This window comes from Esox lucius, chromosome 5 (assembly GCF_011004845.1).
Source record: "Esox lucius isolate fEsoLuc1 chromosome 5, fEsoLuc1.pri, whole genome shotgun sequence".
Taxonomy (NCBI): domain Eukaryota; kingdom Metazoa; phylum Chordata; class Actinopteri; order Esociformes; family Esocidae; genus Esox; species Esox lucius.
In genome coordinates, this window is record NC_047573.1 from 30,619,965 (window position 1) to 30,632,464 (window position 12,500).

At 48.1% G+C, this 12,500-nt stretch overlaps 14 non-coding genes across 14 annotated transcripts; 1 reads left to right on the top strand and 13 right to left on the bottom strand.

Annotated features, from left to right (window-relative positions):
• Positions 1 to 799: 799 nt before the first annotated feature.
• On the bottom strand, positions 800 to 871 carry trnad-guc. The gene has a single exon. It is a non-coding gene; the product is annotated as a tRNA-Asp (tRNA).
• Positions 872 to 1,703: 832 nt separating this feature from the next.
• trnag-gcc lies at positions 1,704 to 1,774 on the bottom strand. The gene has a single exon. It is a non-coding gene; the product is annotated as a tRNA-Gly (tRNA).
• Positions 1,775 to 1,930: 156 nt separating this feature from the next.
• Positions 1,931 to 2,002, top strand: trnag-ucc. Its single transcript has one exon. It is a non-coding gene; the product is annotated as a tRNA-Gly (tRNA).
• Positions 2,003 to 4,981: 2,979 nt separating this feature from the next.
• On the bottom strand, positions 4,982 to 5,053 carry trnaa-ugc. The gene has a single exon. It is a non-coding gene; the product is annotated as a tRNA-Ala (tRNA).
• Positions 5,054 to 5,614: 561 nt separating this feature from the next.
• trnat-cgu lies at positions 5,615 to 5,686 on the bottom strand. Its single transcript has one exon. It is a non-coding gene; the product is annotated as a tRNA-Thr (tRNA).
• A 280-nt stretch (positions 5,687 to 5,966) lies between these two features.
• Positions 5,967 to 6,053, bottom strand: trnay-gua. Its single transcript is given in 2 exon segments — positions 5,967 to 6,002; positions 6,017 to 6,053. It is a non-coding gene; the product is annotated as a tRNA-Tyr (tRNA).
• Positions 6,054 to 7,441: 1,388 nt separating this feature from the next.
• On the bottom strand, positions 7,442 to 7,528 carry trnay-gua. The gene is given in 2 exon segments: positions 7,442 to 7,477; positions 7,492 to 7,528. It is a non-coding gene; the product is annotated as a tRNA-Tyr (tRNA).
• Positions 7,529 to 7,932: 404 nt separating this feature from the next.
• trnaa-ugc lies at positions 7,933 to 8,004 on the bottom strand. Its single transcript has one exon. It is a non-coding gene; the product is annotated as a tRNA-Ala (tRNA).
• A 912-nt stretch (positions 8,005 to 8,916) lies between these two features.
• trnay-gua lies at positions 8,917 to 9,003 on the bottom strand. Its single transcript is given in 2 exon segments — positions 8,917 to 8,952; positions 8,967 to 9,003. It is a non-coding gene; the product is annotated as a tRNA-Tyr (tRNA).
• A 404-nt stretch (positions 9,004 to 9,407) lies between these two features.
• On the bottom strand, positions 9,408 to 9,479 carry trnaa-ugc. Its single transcript has one exon. It is a non-coding gene; the product is annotated as a tRNA-Ala (tRNA).
• A 561-nt stretch (positions 9,480 to 10,040) lies between these two features.
• On the bottom strand, positions 10,041 to 10,112 carry trnat-cgu. The gene has a single exon. It is a non-coding gene; the product is annotated as a tRNA-Thr (tRNA).
• Positions 10,113 to 10,392: 280 nt separating this feature from the next.
• On the bottom strand, positions 10,393 to 10,479 carry trnay-gua. The gene is given in 2 exon segments: positions 10,393 to 10,428; positions 10,443 to 10,479. It is a non-coding gene; the product is annotated as a tRNA-Tyr (tRNA).
• A 1,388-nt stretch (positions 10,480 to 11,867) lies between these two features.
• Positions 11,868 to 11,954, bottom strand: trnay-gua. The gene is given in 2 exon segments: positions 11,868 to 11,903; positions 11,918 to 11,954. It is a non-coding gene; the product is annotated as a tRNA-Tyr (tRNA).
• Positions 11,955 to 12,358: 404 nt separating this feature from the next.
• Positions 12,359 to 12,430, bottom strand: trnaa-ugc. Its single transcript has one exon. It is a non-coding gene; the product is annotated as a tRNA-Ala (tRNA).
• Between the last annotated feature and the right edge of the window lie 70 nt (positions 12,431 to 12,500).

The following is a 12,500-nucleotide window of genomic DNA, read 5'->3' on the forward strand; positions in this document are numbered from 1 at the left end:
GAGTCCAGTGCGCTTCCTAGTTGAGGGTGTGGACTGCGTAGTGTTTTTTCTTCAGCATGCGCTGACGTATTTCTAGTTCTGCCACAGTCTACGGTACGGTACTAGAACGTGAAGTTGTGGAACCACAGAAGAACATAAAATGTTTTACTCTTCGTCAGTAGGTGAGGGGATATATCAACAAATCTATAATATCAGGAAATGCTTTACTCAATGTCTTGGGCGGTCACAGTTTCGGCTTGCATCCAGTATAACCACGCAATGGGTTCTCATTGGATTTCAGAGACGAAACGCATGTAATATTATCTAGCCGTTTTTTAGCTGCCTTCCAAGCAGTTGACCTGGGTTCGATTCCCGGCCAATGCAAAGTCACTTGCTTTATTCTGAATTTGTCTCTTTGTAACATGTTACCTCTTTACAACCATTTCCAATCAAGTGCATGTGACTTGAGATGTACCAGCCCAAACCAATGACCATTTCCACATGAAGTGGAATCTCTAGCATCATTCTAGTGAGAAAAGTACAAACATAGTACACTCGTTTCCAGACTTATCTGCTGTGGGAATTAGAATTTCTTCCAGAGGTCGCATTTTACCATGTTGAGGCTAGTGTAGCAATGCCGGGAATCGAAACCGAGAAAACTACCATTAAACAACCGATGCCGACTTTCCAAAGGGACCTAGCTCCACATCCGGAAAAATACTGCCCCGACTGAAAATCGTCAAGATTTCTTGTAGAGAGTAAGAGCTCCTTGCACGAGAATATGTTTACGGTGGAGTTGCGGCTTGCAAAAGGCAACGCCCTCCCCGTCGGGGAATTGAACCCTGGTCTCCCGCGTGACAGGCGGGGATACTCACCACTATACTAACGAGGAGCAGTTGCCTCAGTGCAAACTGGGCGCCCAGGCAATTCTTGAACAACATGATGTTGCAACCATTGGTTTGGGCCTCAATGGATTGTCACTCAACTCTGTGAAGGTGAGACACCAAGAGCCTCGAATGTGTTCTTTGTTTCTCTCAAGGAGGCTCACAAAGCACACTGAAGTCTTTTAAATATATTGAAGTCTCCTATCCCTAATGACTCAGACAGAAAAATCCTCGTAGATTATGACGTGTTTGAGCAACAAAGGATTTTCACCATTGGTTGTTAATGACACACTGCCCTGAACACAAACGCGTCATTGTTTTGGCCTGGGTTGCTCAGGAAGTTGTTCAAATCCACTCCATGGTCACCCGCCATCAAAGAACTTGCTTAATGCCACTTGTCGTTTTATGGTCTTGAAGAACACAACATATTCAAACGAGTCCAGTGCGCTTCCTAGTTGAGGGTGTGGACTGCGTAGTGTTTTTTCTTCAGCATGCGCTGACGTATTTCTAGTTCTGCCACAGTCTACGGTACGGTACTAGAACGTGAAGTTGTGGAACCACAGAAGAACATAAAATGTTTTACTCTTCGTCAGTAGGTGAGGGGATATATCAACAAATCTATAATATCAGGAAATGCTTTACTCAATGTCTTGGGCGGTCACAGTTTCGGCTTGCATCCAGTATAACCACGCAATGGGTTCTCATTGGATTTCAGAGACGAAACGCATGTAATATTATCTAGCCGTTTTTAATTGGATGGCTTTGGCGGTCACAGAGTTACAGCTAGCATGCTTTAAAGCTAGTCAAGGTGTTTTCATTTACAAACCTACAAAACTCCATTGCATTGGCCGGGAATCGAACCCGGGCCTCCCGCGTGGCAGGCGAGAATTCTACCACGGAACCACCAATGCCTCATTCCCTTAGAAAACGACCGCCTCGACAAAACGCAGAGGAATCCCGAATGTGCCACATTCCTGTACATCATGCTGGATTGTGAATGTCTACGGTTTTGAAGAAATTGATAAAAAGTTCAAGTGTGTTTGAAAATGTCCTTCTGTGGTCTGGGTGCATTGGTGGTATAGTGGTGAGCATAGCTGCCTTCCAAGCAGTTGTCCCGGGTTCGATTCCCGGCCAATGCAAAGTCACTTGCTTTATTCTGAATTTGTCTCTTTGTAACATGTTACCTCTTTACAACCATTTCCAATCAAGTGCATGTGACTTGAGATGTACCAGCCCAAACCAATGACCATTTCCACATGAAGTGGAATCTCTAGCATCATTCTAGTGAGAAAAGTACAAACATAGTACACTCGTTTCCAGACTTATCTGCTGTGGGAGTTAGAATTTCTTCCAGAGGTCGCATTTTACCATGTTGAGGCTAGTGTAGCAAGTCTGGACAGGGTGCAGAGTGATAAAGGAGGCACTGTGTCATAGAGGGAGGCAAGGACTGATGGAAGAGGGGTAGAGAGAGATATTGGAGGCACAGGGTCATAGAGGAGGTGTGGAATGATGGAGGTGGTCCCCAGTGATATAGGAGGCGCAGTGTTATTGAGGACGCATGGACTGATGGAGGGGTGGAGATCAGGAGGAGGTGCAGAGTGATATAGGAGGCGCATGGTCATAGAGGAGGTGCGGTATGATGGGGGAGGTGGGGAGATCAGGAGGAGGTGTGTAGTGCCATAGGAAGAGCGGAGTCGCAGAATGATGGAGGACTAAAGAAGTGATGGATGAGGGGCAGAGGCGAGCAGCAATAGAGGTTTAGACAGGGTGTAGACAAGAGGTAGAGTAGATGAAGAGCAAAGTTAGAGTTCCCCTGATGCACCACATCGAAAATGGCTTGTCTGTGAGTGATAAAGGTCACAATAGGTCACCCAATGGATTCCAATGGGCGAAACAGCTTTGGGGGACGGGGTCACACATGACATCCGGTGGACGCAGGACGAGGCCACCCTGTGATGAACATATCCGAAGAACAGCTCTTTACGACACTCTGAAACCCTTTAAAGGCTGTGTTGAGTAGCCAATGTATTGTCAATGGGATGACCTGTAACACATTTCGGGGGTCAGAGGGGACTTCCTGTGGATGCAGGATGCTACAGATCCTACCAGGTAGACTAGGCCCACCCCTGATGAACATATCCGAAGAACAGCTCTTAACGACAGTTGGAAACCCGTTAAAGCGTGAGGTGAAATTTGAGGAGTAGGCAATGTATTGTTAATGGGAGAAACCAAGTGTACAATTGCAGAAGGAAAAACTGCACACAGCTGGCATAACTGTATGGATGATTCATCACCCCATTCCCCCGATGGAGCACGTCGAAAACGGTGTGGCTATGAGCGACCTATAGGCCGCAATATGTCAAAAACACATAAATCACTACTACACAGGATGTGTTTCGGGCCTAGTCTACGTCCAGGGCCTGTGTAATACATTGCCAGAGGCAATGTATTACACAGCACGTGTACTGTCCAAGAAAAACACAACAAGAATACACCGTCCACAAGCAATGTTTATGAAAGGGGAGAACATACCTCATACCTGTTAGGGGTTCCCCTCTGTGCATTGCAAATGTACAGGAGTTACCTTAATTGACTCTTGTACATTTGCAATGTATATGAATGGGTAGGAAATACTGCCCAATTGTACATTGTAGAAAATGATTATAATGCTTAATAATAATGTGCAATACATTTCTTTCGTGATGTACACTTGGAAAATCCAACTCCCATGTCTTTAAGATGTCTCCTTCACATGTACATTTGGGCAGTATTTCCTACCCATTCATATACATTGCAAATGTACAGGAGTAAGCCTACCTGAGTTTTTTTCTATGTACATTTGTCCAGTTAATGTCAAGAAATGGACAGGGGAAGTATGTACAAATGTGTTCTATGGGGTAATCCCATTAGGTGCACAATTGGGAAGTATTCTAAGTACATTTGCCCAGACGCGCCGTTTCGACTTTGGCGGTGTGATGGCAATTTCTAAAGTCCAAACTATTTACGAAAATGGTAGGTAAGACAGAGAAAAACTCAATTTGCACAATAATCAGTTTATTCTTGCAAGGAGAGAATACACAGGTTACAAAGTAACAATGAATAATCTCTAAAGTAAAACAGGACAAGCATCATCATTTAAAGAACAGAAAAAGGGGTGTGGTAATATGTATGTCAATAAAACACATTCACATGGTAATCCTTTTCAACCTTTTAGGAGTCACAATGTCTGGACACCCAAGGATATACCCTAAAAGTGTTATACAGATTAACTCATTTACGAGTAACTAATCCACTACTGCCGGTCAAGGATGATGTTCAAGGATGTCTCCCTGAGACAAACACCAGACCCCACTCTACCTACATTCCTTTACTTATCCAAACATGGGGACTCAGTCCTTTAATCAGTAAGAAAACATCAGTGTAAGAAATTTCCCTGACAGCGGATGGGAACTCCGTACAGATTTTTTTTTCAGCAAGTAAGGGAGGCTAGTATTTTCCCAACCCTCTCGCGCGGCTCATGCCGTTGCCTTCCCTTCGTGTAGTCAAGGTGTTTTCGTTTACAAACCTACAAAACTCCATTGCATTGGCCGGGAACCGCGTGGCAGGCGAGAATTCTACCACTGAACCACCTCATTCCCATAGAAAACGATCGCCTCGACAAAACGCAATTATACACGGAACGCTTCAGGAAAGTGGCTACTAATAATATACCATTGGAATGGGACGATTATGGCGAATATATTTTTCGAAATATTTATGCAAATGAGCACTGTCCGCGATATCGCGGACGTCAAACATGGATGGTTAAAGTGGGGAAACTATTGTGCTGCTTGCGGGAAGTCAGTGTCTCCTCTCTCCCTGGTGGTCAGCTCTTAGCATAACATCTTGACAGCGGCAACACCAGTTCCTGCATTGAATCAGGACCTATATCCAAGTGGGCGTCACCAAACGAGTACCTGGAGGGGTAGTGGTCTGGATTCGCCGCATTCAATGGTTGGGTTCCCGGTCAGGGAAAAAGTGACTTCTGACGACAGTGGAGGACTGCCGTTGGCCAACCATTGGCGGAGAAGGAGAACAGGTGTAGAGCAAACGGAAATCGAAAATACACGTGCATCACATGGAGACGCTGGGGATAGAACCCAGGACCTCATACATGCAAAGCATGCGCTCTAACACTGAACTACATCCCCAAGCCTGCATCTGCCCTTGTCTATGCAGGGCAGCTTTCAGTACCATCAAAATGAGGAATGCCAACACCACGACGACTTTGCTGAAATTAACGGATAGAAAACAAAGGCACAATCTTCCGTTTGTCACTCGGCCATCACACCACGTTCCCCTACTCTTCTTGAAACTTCTGTCGACGTTGCGAAGATTGGAAATAAAAAGCCACATTTGTTCAAGTGAGAAGAATTCCAAGGTAGAAGATGGGGAGTGAAGCCCGGACCTCATATATGCAGTGCATGTGCTCTACAATAGAAGAGTGGACACTCTATCCCTGGTGGTCAGGATTCGGCCCTCTCACTGACCTAAGGATAGCCTACAGGACCCCGGTCCAGCAAGTGAGCAATCAAAGGTGGCACCTCTATCCCTGGTGGAGAGCTCTTGCTTTTACATGACCAAGGAAGGATAACAAACACCTAGATATGGAGCCAGGCCAATGACTCCGCACTAGCAAGAGAAATCTGTTCAACACAATATGCCTAGATGCGACAGTGATCCCAAAGGGACGACAAGCAAGAACATTTGAAAGGCACGGACGGGGATTGAACCCGTGCTCTTCGGTTTACGAGACAGACGCCTTACCACTTGGCCACCATGCCCAGCCGGCTGCAGTTTTCCCTCAAAGCAGGTGATTCAGCCATTGTAAAATGTACAGTTTTCCCAGTCTGTTGGCGAGTTTTCCCAGTCTCTATCCCAAGGTAGAAGATGGGGAGTGCAGCCAGGTACCTCATACCTGTGTGCTCGACGCAGTTCCCTGGTGGTCTAGTGGTTAGGATCAGGGAAACATGGCTTTTTGTGAGTATCGAGGTTTAGCCCTAGTCACCCGTTGCCCTTATTCGGCATAGTCGTCTCTCTCACACAACAGAAAAATTAAACAGATCCTTCGAGCAGGATTTGAACCAGCGACCTAAGGATAACCACTCTCTCAACTACAGTCCTCCGCTCTACCAACTGAGCTATCGAAGGTGCACGACCAACGCCATCCGGCCGGCAACCAATGTATAGGCTCAGAGGTCATGTGGACATGCTCAGAGGTCATGTGTACATGGCGATTAATTAAAGTGGGGAAACTATTGTGCCGCTTGTGGGAAGTCAGTGTCTCCTCTCTCCCTGGTGGTCAGCTCTTAGCATAACATCTTGACAGCGGCAACACCAGTTCCTGCATTGAATCAGGACCTATATCCAAGTGGGCGTCACCAAACGAGTACCTGGAGGGGTAGTGGTCTGGATTCGCCGCATTCAATGGTTGGGTTCCCGGTCAGGGAAAAAGTGACTTCTGACGACAGTGGAGGGATGCCGTTGGCCAACCATTGGCGGAGAAGGAGAACAGGTGTAGAGCAAACGGAAATCGAAAATACACGAGCATCACATGGAGACGCTGGGAATAGAACCTAGGACCTCATACATGCAAAGCATGCGCTCTAACACTGAACTACATCCCCAAGCCTGCATCTGCCCTTGTCTATGCAGGGCAGCTTTCAGTACCATCAAAATGAGGAATGCCAACACCACGACGACTTTGCTGAAATTAACGGATAGAAAACAAAGGCACAATCTTCCGTTTGTCACTCGGCCATCACACCACGTTCCCCTACTCTTCTTGAAACTTCTGTCGACCTTGCGAAGTGTGGAAATAAAAAGCCACATTTGTTCAAGTGAGAAGAATTCCAAGGTAGAAGATGGGGAGTGAAGCCAGGACCTCATATATGCAGTGCATGTGCTCTACAATAGAAGAGTGGACACTCTATCCCTGGTGGTCAGGATTCGGCCCTCTCACTGACCTAAGGATAGCCTACAGGACCCCGGTCCAGCAAGTGAGCAATCAAAGGTGGCACCTCTATCCCTGGTGGAGAGCTCTTGCTTTTACATGACCAAGGAAGGATAACAAACACCTAGATATGGAGCCAGGCCAATGACTCCGCACTAGCAAGAGAAATCTGTTCAACACAATATGCCTAGATGCGACAGTGATCCCAAAGGGACGACAAGCAAGAACATTTGAAAGGCACGGACGGGGATTGAACCGTGCTCTTCGGTTTACGAGACAGACGCCTTACCACTTGGCCACCATGCCCAGCCGGCTGCAGTTTTCCCTCAAAGCAGGTGATTCAGCCATTGTAAAATGTACAGTTTTCCCAGTCTGTTGGCGAGTTTTCCCAGTCTCTATCCCAAGGTAGAAGATGGGGAGTGCAGCCAGGTACCTCATACCTGTGTGCTCGACGCAGTTCCCTGGTGGTCTAGTGGTTAGGATCAGGGAAACATGGCTTTTTGTGAGTATCGAGGTTTAGCCCTAGTCACCCGTTGCCCTTATTCGGCATAGTCGTCTCTCTCACACAACAGAAAAATTAAACAGATCCTTCGAGCCGGATTTGAACCAGCGACCTAAGGATAACCACTCTCTCAACTACAGTCCTCCGCTCTACCAACTGAGCTATCGAAGGTGCACGACCAACGCCATCCGGCCGGCAACCAATGTATAGGCTCAGAGGTCATGTGGACATGCTCAGAGGTCATGTGTACATGGCGATTAATTAAAGTGGGGAAACTATTGTGCCGCTTGCGGGAAGTCAGTGTCTCCTCTCTCCCTGGTGGTCAGCTCTTAGCATAACATCTTGACAGCGGCAACACCAGTTCCTGCATTGAATCAGGACCTATATCCAAGTGGGCGTCACCAAACGAGTACCTGGAGGGGTAGTGGTCTGGATTCGCCGCATTCAATGGTTGGGTTCCCGGTCAGGGAAAAAGTGACTTCTGACGACAGTGGAGGACTGCCGTTGGCCAACCATCGGCGGAGAAGGAGAACAGGTGTAGAGCAAACGGAAATCGAAAATACACGAGCATCACATGGAGACGCTGGGGATAGAACCCAGGACCTCATACATGCAAAGCATGCGCTCTAACACTGAACTACATCCCCAAGCCCGCATCTGCCCTTGTCTATGCAGGGCAGCTTTCAGTACCATCAAAATGAGGAATGCCAACACCACGACGACTTTGCTGAAATTAACGGATAGAAAACAAAGGCACAATCTTCCGTTTGTCACTCGGCCATCACACCACGTTCCCCTACTCTTCTTGAAACTTCTGTCGACCTTGCGAAGTGTGGAAATAAAAAGCCACATTTGTTCAAGTGAGAAGAATTCCAAGGTAGAAGATGGGGAGTGAAGCCAGGACCTCATATATGCAGTGCATGTGCTCTACAATAGAAGAGTGGACACTCTATCCCTGGTGGTCAGGATTCGGCCCTCTCACTGACCTAAGGATAGCCTACAGGACCCCGGTCCAGCAAGTGAGCAATCAAAGGTGGCACCTCTATCCCTGGTGGAGAGCTCTTGCTTTTACATGACCAAGGAAGGATAACAAACACCTAGATATGGAGCCAGGCCAATGACTCCGCACTAGCAAGAGAAATCTGTTCAACACAATATGCCTAGATGCGACAGTGATCCCAAAGGGACGACAAGCAAGAACATTTGAAAGGCACGGACAGGGATTGAACCGTGCTCTTCGGTTTACGAGACAGACGCCTTACCACTTGGCCACCATGCCCAGCCGGCTGCGGTTTTCCCTCAAAGCAGGTGATTCAGCCATTGTAAAATGTACAGTTTTCCCAGTCTGTTGGCGAGTTTTCCCAGTCTCTATCCCAAGGTAGAAGATGGGGAGTGCAGCCAGGTACCTCATACCTGTGTGCTCGACGCAGTTCCCTGGTGGTCTAGTGGTTAGGATCAGGGAAACATGGCTTTTTGTGAGTATCGAGGTTTAGCCCTAGTCACCCGTTGCCCTTATTCGGCATAGACGTCTCAATCACACAACAGAAAAATTAAACAGATCCTTCGAGCCGGATTTGAACCAGCGACCTAAGGATAACCACTCTCTCAACTACAGTCCTCCGCTCTACCAACTGAGCTATCGAAGGTGCACGACCAACGCCATCCGGCCGGCAACCAATGTATAGGCTCAGAGGTCATGTGGACATGCTCAGAGGTCATGTGTACATGGCGATTAATTAAAGTGGGGAAACTATTGTGCCGCTTGCGGGAAGTCAGTGTCTCCTCTCTCCCTGGTGGTCAGCTCTTAGCATAACATCTTGACAGCGGCAACACCAGTTCCTGCATTGAATCAGGACCTATATCCAAGTGGGCGTCACCAAACGAGTACCTGGAGGGGTAGTGGTCTGGATTCGCCGCATTCAATGGTTGGGTTCCCGGTCAGGGAAAAAGTGACTTCTGACGACAGTGGAGGACTGCCGTTGGCCAACCATCGGCGGAGAAGGAGAACAGGTGTAGAGCAAACGGAAATCGAAAATACACGAGCATCACATGGAGACGCTGGGGATAGAACCCAGGACCTCATACATGCAAAGCATGCGCTCTAACACTGAACTACATCCCCAAGCCTGCATCTGCCCTTGTCTATGCAGGGCAGCTTTCAGTACCATCAAAATGAGGAATGCCAACACCACGACGACTTTGCTGAAATTAACGGATAGAAAACAAAGGCACAATCTTCCGTTTGTCACTCGGCCATCACACCACGTTCCCCTACTCTTCTTGAAACTTCTGTCGACGTTGCGAAGATTGGAAATAAAAAGCCACATTTGTTCAAGTGAGAAGAATTCCAAGGTAGAAGATGGGGAGTGAAGCCCGGACCTCATATATGCAGTGCATGTGCTCTACAATAGAAGAGTGGACACTCTATCCCTGGTGGTCAGGATTCGGCCCTCTCACTGACCTAAGGATAGCCTACAGGACCCCGGTCCAGCAAGTGAGCAATCAAAGGTGGCACCTCTATCCCTGGTGGAGAGCTCTTGCTTTTACATGACCAAGGAAGGATAACAAACACCTAGATATGGAGCCAGGCCAATGACTCCGCACTAGCAAGAGAAATCTGTTCAACACAATATGCCTAGATGCGACAGTGATCCCAAAGGGACGACAAGCAAGAACATTTGAAAGGCACGGACGGGGATTGAACCCGTGCTCTTCGGTTTACGAGACAGACGCCTTACCACTTGGCCACCATGCCCAGCCGGCTGGGGTTTTCCCTCAAAGCAGGTGATTCAGCCATTGTAAAATGTACAGTTTTCCCAGTCTGTTGGCGAGTTTTCCCAGTCTCTATCCCAAGGTAGAAGATGGGGAGTGCAGCCAGGTACCTCATACCTGTGTGCTCGACGCAGTTCCCTGGTGGTCTAGTGGTTAGGATCAGGGAAACATGGCTTTTTGTGAGTATCGAGGTTTAGCCCTAGTCACCCGTTGCCCTTATTCGGCATAGTCGTCTCTCTCACACAACAGAAAAAAGAAACAGATCCTTCGAGCCGGATTTGAACCAGCGACCTAAGGATAACCACTCTCTCAACTACAGTCCTCCGCTCTACCACCTGAGCTATCGAAGGTGCACGACCAACGCCATCCGGCCGGCAACCACTGTATAGGCTCAGAGGTCATGTGGACATGCTCAGAGGTCATGTGTACATGGCGATTAATTAAAGTGGGGAAACTATTGTGCTGCTTGCGGGAAGTCAGTGTCTCCTCTCTCCCTGGTGGTCAGCTCTTAGCATAACATCTTGACAGCGGCAACACCAGTTCCTGCATTGAATCAGGACCTATATCCAAGTGGGCGTCACCAAACGAGTACCTGGAGGGGTAGTGGTCTGGATTCGCCGCATTCAATGGTTGGGTTCCCGGTCAGGGAAAAAGTGACTTCTGACGACAGTGGAGGGATGCCGTTGGCCAACCATTGGCGGAGAAGGAGAACAGGTGTAGAGCAAACGGAAATCGAAAATACACGAGCATCACATGGAGACGCTGGGAATAGAACCTAGGACCTCATACATGCAAAGCATGCGCTCTAACACTGAACTACATCCCCAAGCCTGCATCTGCCCTTGTCTATGCAGGGCAGCTTTCAGTACCATCAAAATGAGGAATGCCAACACCACGACGACTTTGCTGAAATTAACGGATAGAAAACAAAGGCACAATCTTCCGTTTGTCACTCGGCCATCACACCACGTTCCCCTACTCTTCTTGAAACTTCTGTCGACCTTGCGAAGTGTGGAAATAAAAAGCCACATTTGTTCAAGTGAGAAGAATTCCAAGGTAGAAGATGGGGAGTGAAGCCAGGACCTCATATATGCAGTGCATGTGCTCTACAATAGAAGAGTGGACACTCTATCCCTGGTGGTCAGGATTCGGCCCTCTCACTGACCTAAGGATAGCCTACAGGACCCCGGTCCAGCAAGTGAGCAATCAAAGGTGGCACCTCTATCCCTGGTGGAGAGCTCTTGCTTTTACATGACCAAGGAAGGATAACAAACACCTAGATATGGAGCCAGGCCAATGACTCCGCACTAGCAAGAGAAATCTGTTCAACACAATATGCCTAGATGCGACAGTGATCCCAAAGGGACGACAAGCAAGAACATTTGAAAGGCACGGACGGGGATTGAACCGTGCTCTTCGGTTTACGAGACAGACGCCTTACCACTTGGCCACCAGGCCCAGCCGGCTGCGGTTTTCCCTCAAAGCAGGTGATTCAGCCATTGTAAAATGTACAGTTTTCCCAGTCTGTTGGCGAGTTTTCCCAGTCTCTATCCCAAGGTAGAAGATGGGGAGTGCAGCCAGGTACCTCATACCTGTGTGCTCGACGCAGTTCCCTGGTGGTCTAGTGGTTAGGATCAGGGAAACATGGCTTTTTGTGAGTATCGAGGTTTAGCCCTAGTCACCCGTTGCCCTTATTCGGCATAGTCGTCTCTCTCACACAACAGAAAAATTAAACAGATCCTTCGAGCCGGATTTGAACCAGCGACCTAAGGATAACCACTCTCTCAACTACAGTCCTCCGCTCTACCAACTGAGCTATCGAAGGTGCACGACCAACGCCATCCGGCCGGCAACCAATGTATAGGCTCAGAGGTCATGTGGACATGCTCAGAGGTCATGTGTACATGGCGATTAATTAAAGTGGGGAAACTATTGTGCCGCTTGCGGGAAGTCAGTGTCTCCTCTCTCCCTGGTGGTCAGCTCTTAGCATAACATCTTGACAGCGGCAACACCAGTTCCTGCATTGAATCAGGACCTATATCCAAGTGGGCGTCACCAAACGAGTACCTGGAGGGGTAGTGGTCTGGATTCGCCGCATTCAATGGTTGGGTTCCCGGTCAGGGAAAAAGTGACTTCTGACGACAGTGGAGGACTGCCGTTGGCCAACCATTGGCGGAGAAGGAGAACAGGTGTAGAGCAAACGGAAATCGAAAATACACGAGCATCACATGGAGACGCTGGGGATAGAACCCAGGACCTCATACATGCAAAGCATGCGCTCTAACACTGAACTACATCCCCAAGCCTGCATCTGCCCTTGTCTATGCAGGGCAGCTTTCAGTACCATCAAAATGAGGAATGCCAACACCAC